We start from the raw sequence: 9145 nt of genomic DNA, 5'->3' as shown, positions 1-9145 counted from the left end.
AACTCTTATCTTCATGAAATATTAAAAAAACCATCACCTTGTCTTAAAATATTTAAAACCGTTTTTTTTGTCAGTACCTAACACAATAAAAGAATGTTTTCCACATTCCTGTGTTAGACGTGGAGCACTAAAAAATTCTTTCCACCACCCCTAGAACTAATGAAGCTTGAATGCTTGGAATAGATAGATACACATTCTCCTGGTTATTCCCTCAACTTGGTTCCACTTTTGAATCTCGAAACATCTTTGGCACTCAAAAGAACACACCGTCCCTCATTTCTTCTTCCCTCCTTGATCCACAAAAGCGGTTAGCTCAGTCATCCACTTTCTACTAGTACTTCTTCTTTCTCATACGTCTGTTAATCTATCATGGCACCCGAAAGTGGACTGAAACGAGCAAGGAGCAGTATCTCATCCGTTGTGTTGTATAACATAAAAGACGAGAACGAAGAATGGATTCTCCAAGTATACAGGAAGTACTCTTGGGTCACTATGCAGCCAGGAAAACGAAGCCACTACCGAGTGAAGGGAAAGGCATCTGAAGACTTGGCCAAACATTGGAAAGGAAGGATCCTTGACTTTAAGATGGCACTGGGAGGGAAAACTGTTAAAGAAGTGTTGGTCCAGCATGTATTCATGCAAAAAGAGATCAACGTGGGACCATTGGAAGGACTTCCAAGACACAGACCACATTGTAAGTGCTTGTGTTTTGTATTTCAATGTTGCAAATAAAAGGTGATTGATATACATTTTTCTGCCTTGCACAAATTTGTACCCATCCAATCTTCAGGAGTGGGAGCCTGCACAATGCTTGACGGGATTCTTGAATGTCGTACATGGTGAGGTGGGGGAACTTCAATATGAAGGTCATGCACCAAGTGATCTCGCAAGAAGTAGAACATATTTCTATGACTCATTTTATACCTTGCCCACTCAATCGAGTCGACATGGAAAGTTGGAACGTATTCCGTTGCTCGCACTTGATAGTCCTGAGTGGCCATTGCTTGACACAGAAGTGATAGAGTCATATAGGACCAAAATGTTTAATGATATTAAATGTGCTATGAAGCCTAGCATTGGTGCAAGAAATGTCCACTTAAGTTTGTTTGTTCCAATTGCACGCTTTGTTCATTTATTTTCTGATTGTAAACAATTGAGAAAAACTAGAACAACTTTTGTGTGCAAAGATATAGATGAAGCCTGGCTACAAAGGTTGGGTGGAGAGTGAAATCATCAAAGGGAGATGATTTGATCGAATGTCGATTGAACACCTCCGACATTGCATTTTGGTGAGTGTTATGACATTCAAATGTATTTTTGTGAAACAATTACAACGCTTATTTGATTATACTCAAAAAATTATCCTAATGATATTTTGGAATCAGATACTATATTGCCAGGCAACATCTGTGCATGTCATTTACTTATAGAAGGTGGCGATGGATCAACAACAACTAGGAAAGCATGGACCAAGATACAAGAGATGGCAGCCACTCTTGCTTGATAGATATAATTACGATTCGACAGGGTCACCCATCTTTGACATTGGAAGTGGAAGAGAATTGGACTCTCGAATATGTTAGGAAGGAATTAGAAGTAGCTATTCAGAATCCTCCAGATCAATTTTGCTTCAAGCTCGATGGTCGGAAGCTAAGTAAAAGAAGAGAGTATCAGATCATTTGTAAAGATGTTGCAGCCCCACATGAATTGGAGGCACTAGAAGATGTATGATGTGACCATGTATACGGTGACAATGTATTTTCCATATGCAATAAACTTATCTATTCAGAACATTGCTTTTGTAATGCTTTATTGTTTAAAACAATGTAATGAAGGTAAAAATTCCCCAATTGAATTTTTATGTACACAAAAAAGGCTTAAAGTAGGAAAACAAGCAGTGAAGGAACACAGTAGCAAATTTGATCCTCTGATTTTCAAATTAAAAGTGCATTTACAATTGATGTTCTCTCTCCAATAACACTAGATATGTGCAAAAAAATATAAATATACATGTGCATATTTACAAACGTACATTTGTTGGAAGAAGGAAAAAACTATTTATTACTAGAACCCATAGGTATCGGCTTCAGGATGGAGCCATGGCTCTTCTCCCAAGTATGGAGCCCATGTAAGAGGCTTAGGGGGGCCTATCCCCCCTCGTGGATTGGGCGGGATGAAGTCCACTGGGCCGTCTGGAGGCATAACTTCAGCGACCTCGATCAATTTCGCAATCGTTTCCTCCCTAAACATTTGGACGTCTAGGTCCACGTAGCGAGACATTGATGGAAACTGCCATCACAATTCATCAAGGCATAAATAAGATCAACATGACAATATACAAGAAGATAAACAAGAGTACGCATGCGTATGGGAGCTGAAAAATGCTTACATCCTCTGAAGGGAGCTGAAAAATGCTCCGTAAGCAGCAACATTGCATTAAGTGCAACCCTCCACCCACAGCTATAGCCATCTTCTTGTTTGGGGACACTAACCCTTCGGATGGTCGATCGATCCTCCAGGGTGTCGATGTCCATGCTGAGGCTCTCGTAAGCTGCCATTAGTTTCCTGACACCACTGTAAACAAAGACCAATCATTATCCTGATCAATCCGGACTTCTAACTCAAACAATAATATGTATCTCAATGATTTTTACTTACAGCAAAACATTACCATGGACACCAGATGTCGAATTTGCAAGGTAAATGACATTGTCTTGCACGTCGACTAGTACAAGACTCCAATGGGAATTGCATCACATCCAAATAGATTTCTATTAGTTTCAATCCAAAGGAAGCACTATATAACTCGTGTACGGTGATTCCTATAAACATCATGCAAGAGAGATAGAGAGACAAACTCACTTTTCATGATATGCCAAAAAAAATACTCGAGCATTGTCCAGTTGGACCTCCCGAAACTAGTTCAGCACATCGAGGTACGGAACTTACTCTACTAGCAACAGTGTTGAGACCAGTGAATCAATCTGGAACACTCGTTACTGTACATCCTTAGGCAATTGCGAAATAACAAAACTTCACAAGGAAACATATCAAGAGTGAGGCATGAACTTTAAGAGCGAAGAATGAAAAATTGTGGGAGGACAGAGAAAAGAGTATACCTTAAAACGCATCTGAGCACTTTGTCGTTGACTTCAGTTTTAGGATCAAACAAAATGTTGATTTCCTCAGCATGAATCGAGAAATAACATCTATGCCCTCTAATATTAAAGGGTACATAGAACTCCGGCAACAAAAATTGCAGCGCCTCCCAATTCATGGCGTGGAGTGCGCGAACATTTTCCCTTTTTGTTTGCAATGCAAGCATTGTAGCTTGATGTTCCCTTTGAGCGCTTGTCATTAAATTTGCCCGAGTCTGATGTTCATGATCTGGACCTCCCTTGGTCACCTCTTCAATTCTCGCCCAAAATTTGTAACATTCGTTCATCAGTAAACGTAACTGGTCTAAGTAACTTATCGTATCTGAAACGAAGGGCTACTAGGCTGAAAAAATCTTTGTTCATCACTGTCACCCTGTGTGTGCATGGGCAGCAAGAACATAACTATCTAAAAAAAATTCGATCATCCAATCTTCTGTGGCCTCCTGCAAGCAAAACAGGGCCGATGCCTTCCACCTAAACAAAATTCCATTTTGCTCACAAATTCTCCTGGCAAGCCGCTGGAAAGGCAATCTTGGAATAGCAGCTGTCGGGTGCTTCATAAACTTTGTTATTTCTCGCAGAGCTGACGAATGCTCTGCGAAACGCCTTAGTCTAGGCTGGGTTTTGGATAATCGGGAAGGACTGCTTGATTTCCTCGATCTTGAGGCTTTCAGAGCGCCCATCTTCTTCCCAGTAGATGAGGGAGCTGCATTGTCATTGGGTCTAGCTGTATGCCTTACACGAGCCACCTGAAAACGTAAGAAAGAGCAAAAAACTTAGCTATTCAGTAGTACACGATTAACAATTCACCATAAAGCGAGAGAGGGTGGCCAAGAAAGCAATATGCACTTCCTCGCGTTATGGTGAATCCATTCACCACAACGCGAGATGAAGGCCCACAGAAACACAATAATCCTCCTCGCATTATGGTGAATTAATTGACACCAATAAGAGGCGGATTATCGTGCATTCTTTGAGCTTTGATCTTGCGTTATAGTGATTTGATTCACCATAACGCAAGACTAAGAGCCAGTCAAAGCAAAACAATCCTCCTCGCGTTATAGTGAATCGATTTACTACAACGGGAGGAGGATTCTCGCGAATCTCTTACCATTCCGTCTTGCATTTTGGTGATTCGATTCACCATAACACATAGAGCCATATTGAGATTCTAATGACTCGTCGTCTGCTTTATGGTGAATCGAATCACCATGGCAAAGGGCAAACAGTCAAAGAGAAAACAATGGCAGAGGGTAATCAGTCGAAGGAAAAACAAAACAATCAAGGATTATACAAGAAACTCACAAAACAATCAAGTAATACACTTTCATCACATTCTATGAGTGGGAATGGATGGAGACTGTCGTGTAGGAGGTGAATTAATTGACACCAATAAGAGGTGGATTATCGTGAATCCTTTGCCCTTTGGTCTTGCGTTATAGTGAATCGATTCACCATAACGCGAGACTAAGGGCCAGTCAAAGCAAAATAATCCTCCTCGCGTTATAGTGAATCGATTTACTACAACGGGAGGAGGATTATCGTGAATCTCTTACCATTCCATCTTGCATTTTGGTGATTCGATTCACCATAAGACATGGAGCGTATTGAGATTCTAATGGCCCGTCGTGTGCTTTAAGGTGAATCAAATCACCATGGCAGAAGGCAAACAAACAGTCGAAGAAAAAACAATGGCAGAGGGCAAACAATCGAAGAAAAAACAAAACAAACAAGCAATATACAAGAAACTTACAAAATAATCAAGTAATATACAAAAACTTACATTTCTTGCATGAGAATGGATGGAGACTGTCGTGCAGGAGGTGGAATATTAGTTCAGTACTGTGGCGGTAGTCGGAAGTCACCTGGAGGCAAGCAGGGGGACGGACAAGGCAAAATCGATAAGAGGACGAAAAGGTGGCGTGATTAACGACTTTGATTAGTCTTTAGAGCGAACACACGTGCTGGCGGGCTGTCAGGGCGACTAGGCGGCGCTGACGTGTCGCATAGCATTAAAAAGGGCTTTGATTAAACTTTATAGCTTGCACACGTGCTAGGTACACGGCGGACTGCCACGTGGCATTCATGGAATGGCGGGTGAAAATGCGGCGCTGACGTGTCGCATAACATTAAAAACGGTTTTTAATTGCTTCTCTAGGATACCCATCTCATTTATTGCCTCTCTTGGAGTTCGTATTCTCATTTATCTCCCCACCAACGGCCTTCATCTCCATCAACGACTGACTATCTCCTCCAACCCTCCTTCATCAATCATCCTCCTTCATCCTGCTATATCAAACGTCAAAGACAAACCTCCAACCTCCTTCATCTCCATTAAAGATAACGACAAACTCCTTCATCTCCATCTCCTGCGACGTTTGTATACAATTCATTTTCCTCGTATTTTTATCTCTTTTGTGCTTCCTTCTTCTTTTGTTATTTCGTTCTTTTGGTTTCATTCGTGCAGAACTCCTTGCTTTGTCTTTTCATCGCGTTAAGGTGAATTGAAAACCTATGACTCCTTGCCTTATGGTGAATTAACTGCGAAGAAGACTATTTTCATTCGTTTGACACCTCCTCTCTCAGTATGGGTACTTGAGAACTATCTTTATTTGTAATTCACCATAACGTAAGAGGCAGCACCAAAGGATGAAAAAGTCATCATGTTGCGGGTGAATCAATTCACCATAACGCGAGCGAAGGTCCCATAGGAAGCACAATATTCCTCCTCGCATTATGGTGAATCGATTCACCATAACACGAGAAGAGGTCCTTGACTAAGCTGCAATTTTATTTGCGTTAGGGAAAATAGATTCACTACAACGCGAGGAGGAATACCTGGATTCCTCTGGCATCTCCTCTCGCGTTATGTTGAATGGCATCTCCTCTGCCATTCACACCACACAGAGATTTGTTGTTTAAGACCGACTGTCTCTTGATTCATTGCTTGAACTAATATTTTCCATGTCTTATCTACACCCTTGAATTTAGCCATGGTGCAAGTTCAAGTCGCGTTTGATGTGGACGAAGAGATTAAAGAAACACCTGCAACTCTGTTGTATGACTTCCTCTACAAATGTCGATGTCATGATTTGCACCCTGCAATTGATGTTCAATTGCGATTTTTCTCTGGAGGATACATTTTCTAGCCATCATGGATACTTTGAAGAGGCAAAGCAAGAGTTTGACGAGCTCACAAATGAAGAACCAATGATGATTGATGGGAAAATTCACATTCATTTTAATCTCAAGGTGTCACCGGAGAAGAAGCAGAGGTTAAACAGGGATTGGCACAAGGTACCATGTGATAAGAAGAGAGCTTTGCTATGCCCTTTTCACAAAAGAAAATGCCGCTTGATGGAATACTCTTATGCCTTCTTATGCTTCTTGCACATGAACGTGCAATTAACAGATGAAGAATGTACAGAGCTGCATGCAACAAATGAAAGTGAAGACACGATTTCTCGTCAGGCTAGTCCCACCGTGTTGCTGAAGAGGAGGACACTCCTCATGTGATTGAGGAGTTCAATGTTGAAGAAGAGAGGAAGCTCAGTTCGGCGGTTGATATTGAGGCAGTGAGAGAACAAAACACTGATATGGGTCAGCTTGTGATTGAATCAGATGACTCCTCCCCCATTCCAATGCCATTACTCCCCTCCTACCAAGTAGGAGATTCAGAGTATATATTGCTGACAGACATACAACATGTATTTAACTTAAGGGAGGACCATTGCATAGCTTTCATAGCCCAAAATCTGGAGGTCGATGACAATTTTGTAGATGATGATGGGATAGATAAGTACTTACTAGTGGATAGCCATGTGAAAGACACCGAGTTCCTATCTGCAGCAACACTAAAGATGATCTATGATGCTGATGCCCTTAAATATGAAGGAAAAGATGCCACAGAGAGGAAGAGCTACAAGAAGCAAGGGAAAGACTGAATATTACCAACATGGGAGGGTTTAGGGATGTGCCAAGTAAGTCAGCAGATACCGTTCCTAGTTCGAGCACTAATTTATGGCAAGACGCCTTGCTTGAAGCAGCAGATGAGAACCAAGAGGTTAGTTTTTTTTTGTTGTTTTTTCGTACTTTTGTTGCGGATTTGGCTTTATCAACTTTGTCCTGAAATGTTTGGTGATGTTGTTTCTGGCTAATGCTCCTTTATTTTTTCAGTTGGAAATATATGAAGACACATTCCTCAAACGTGCTTCAGGCAAGTGTATGGTGGGATTGGGCCACGATTCGACACTAGGAACATATATACATCGCCTAAAATTTTCTCAAATTGTGATATTTCACGCTAGCTTCTCCAAGGACAATGCAAGTTTTCCTCTGATGGCGATAAAGACTCTATCCAGGTATTTAGGTGGCTATCACTTAAGGTTGAATGCAAACAAGGCAATACTTCTGGAGCGGCAAGCAGCTGTTTGAATTTTTGGAGAGGGACCTGGAGTATATGCGTTGAGATGTAAATATTATTTAACATATGCTGCTTACGGGTTGGCATGTGGAATCACAGATCCTAATCTGTTGAGTGATTGCGGCAAAAAAGGCTCAGCTGGGGGAAGTCTCTGCTCCAGATTAATAGATTTAGATTGTTCCAGTTGCTAAGAAGTCTCTTCATATTTCTCAATACTCTTCTTGCTTACCATTAAAAACTATGAAATGTATATATATTGAAAACATTTATATGGGACATAGATGAAAGCTCTTGTTCTTTTAAAATCTTTCACAGTTACATCATTGTTTTATAATATGTATTTCAATGATCAATTTTCTTCCACACTCTGCCCTATCTTTGTCGTTGTCTTAGCCATTCAGCATGATTCTGCTTTCCCCTGCGAGGAGACATATATTGATCATCTCCGTTCAGCGTGCATCTTTCTTATTGCACATGACACAGTTGATTCAGACTGTTTGATCTTCACACGAGCCCTCACTTGAATCCGCCTATACCACCACTGACATAGTTGCTTCATAGGATTACTTTTCTTCATTCCTCCTCCATGTTGAGTGGCCCTTTAATAGGCACAACGTGCTTGCCAATGAGATCTTTCCATGCTTGGGTAGACCAAATCCCAAGGCTTCCAAACTCTTCTGCAAAAAAGACTCCATGTGCATGTAAAATGTGCTACAAATACTCACCAACAACAACAAGACATTTAGTATCGTACAATATAAAAAAAACTCAAAGCTGTAGGTTTTCAAGTAATAACCATGTATTGTGTCAAGTTTGTCGCACCCCATGCCTTTTCATAGTAGCTAGTGTAGAACTCTGTCACAACTGCCTCAAATTTCTCAACATCCCCATCTTCAAACCTTGCTTTTTGCAACAAAGGTGCTAGGCGATCAAGTGCCAACCACGCTTTGGCCTTTGCCACCCTTGCTTGTCCTGAAGAGCCTCGATCAGGTAGTACAGCTGCATGAAGCTTCCTCCACACCTCAAAATCTGTACCCAGATGACCTCTCTGGATATGATTAGATAAGAACTTTCTGGCTTTTGCACCTCCAAAACATGGTTTGCTACTAGGAACATTTCCGGTCTTCCCTGATCTTCTCAAGTCCTTCTCAATCTTCACTTGACCACAATGTAAACCTGCATCTGAAAGCACTTGCTCTATTTTTTAAATAGTTCTTTCACTCTCTAATGCTGGTTTCATATTCCATGAAAATTCGATGTACATGTAGACTAGTTTCTCAATTATTCTAACCAGCGCATGCAAAACACAAATATGAACTCTGATCAAAGAGATAGGAAGAATTGGATCCCAATTAGGATCCACTCCTGGAGCATCACGATTTGGGGCTTCACGCCTATTACTGATTGCATTTAGGCATTTCCATTCTCTCTCTTTTCCTCCTTTGGAGACACCTCGTTCGGTCATGCAATACAGGCAAGGATACTTGGCCATTGCTCCTTGGGAAATACCAAACATGCATTTCAAGGTTTTAAGATCTGCAGCCAGGTGCCATTCAACCTCATA

The sequence above is a fragment of the Cibotium barometz genome, chromosome 62 (assembly GCF_041138505.1).
Source record: "Cibotium barometz isolate CiBa-2024 chromosome 62, ASM4113850v1, whole genome shotgun sequence".
Taxonomy (NCBI): domain Eukaryota; kingdom Viridiplantae; phylum Streptophyta; class Polypodiopsida; order Cyatheales; family Cibotiaceae; genus Cibotium; species Cibotium barometz.
The sequence above is the reverse complement of the archived record's forward strand: the minus strand, read 5'-3'. Positions refer to the sequence as shown.